At 38.8% G+C, this 1,296-nt stretch overlaps 1 pseudogene; it reads left to right on the top strand.

Moving 5' to 3' along the window:
- Positions 1 to 439: 439 nt before the first annotated feature.
- LOC129875423 (5S ribosomal RNA) lies at positions 440 to 554 on the top strand (annotated as a pseudogene).
- The last annotated feature ends 742 nt before the right edge of the window (positions 555 to 1,296 follow it).

Raw genomic sequence — 1,296 nt, 5'->3', positions numbered from 1 at the left:
AGAAATAAAAAAAGAATGAGATACAGGGCCGTAGTATGTCTTGAAAGGTCGTGCCCATAATAATGATGAGGTTTGACTAAACTATGAGTATGACTGACCTCGAGAAATAATTTAATTACTGAAGTGATGGTAATAGTAACGAGGAGGTCAATATTGACATTGAAAAAGAATCTGGAAAAGACTGGGGAGACTAAGGGGTGATTTAGATAAAGGTAAAGTGTGTCTACCTCATCGATTCTAATTAGTCTATAGTAGGAATCGTGCGAAAGGTTAAGAAGTGTTATACTATGGGGGTGGAATACGAACAAGATATGATGTGAATATAACAAGGATTGTTAGGAAAATAAGTAAAGCCCAGTGAGAAAGTGGCTAAAGTTTGGCCTACCGGATCAGTTCATGGGTCATCGTCTTCTTCGGTTGCTATGCGCCCCATGGGGAAAGATGCAATCATACCAGCACTAACGCATTGGATCCCATCAGAACTCCGAAGTTAAGCGTGCTTGGAAGAGAGTAGTACTAGGATGGGTAACCTCTTGGGAAGCCCTATGCGACTGTGATATGAGATGATATGGATGTATGTATACGTTGGCCTTGCATGGCATTGTTGGTATAAAGAAGTATTATGGATATGTGACTCTACCATGAAAGATGATAAAACCCTTTGATATAGGGGATGTAGCTTTGCAAAACAACTGATGCAACCTACGAATGTCGGTATGCCAAGAGTAAAACGAGGTGATTACTTGATAAAAGAAGTCGGTAGAAGCCATGTAACTGCTATATTTGAATACATTAAGGGAAGGTATAAGATGGTTTGAAGCAAAACCTTTAAGGTATAATCAGTACTAAGGACAAAAGATATGGTGGAGCCCTAACATCAGATGAAGGAAGTAAGAAACGATACAGGTTTACGTACAGACTAGTATGGCGATGCTAAGGCATCTTTCGAGCTACTTTAAGCTCCTACACATGTTCGTGTAAAGGGTGCAATATGATGTGTGTTAAGAGAAATGGAAAGAAGAAATGGAAAAGAAATATCACCTGTTCCCTATGCCTACAGGTAATCTACCCTCTTAAATTGACTATATGGGTTAATAAGAGGCCTTTGGATGACAACTAATACAGAGAAATATTGAAGCACTAGTAAGACCTTATGAGGCTAGTTAACATTTGAGGACGAATGTTCTAAAGGGGGGAAGGATGTGATACCCTGTACCTTTATACTTCAGAATGTCTTCTTAAGTTTCTTAAAAGTTGTCCCGTGGCCCAAATTATCTATAACATGATTAAATAACT

This window comes from Solanum dulcamara, chromosome 11 (assembly GCF_947179165.1).
Source record: "Solanum dulcamara chromosome 11, daSolDulc1.2, whole genome shotgun sequence".
Classification (NCBI taxonomy): domain Eukaryota; kingdom Viridiplantae; phylum Streptophyta; class Magnoliopsida; order Solanales; family Solanaceae; genus Solanum; species Solanum dulcamara.
This window is presented reverse-complemented; position numbering and strand designations above follow the sequence as displayed.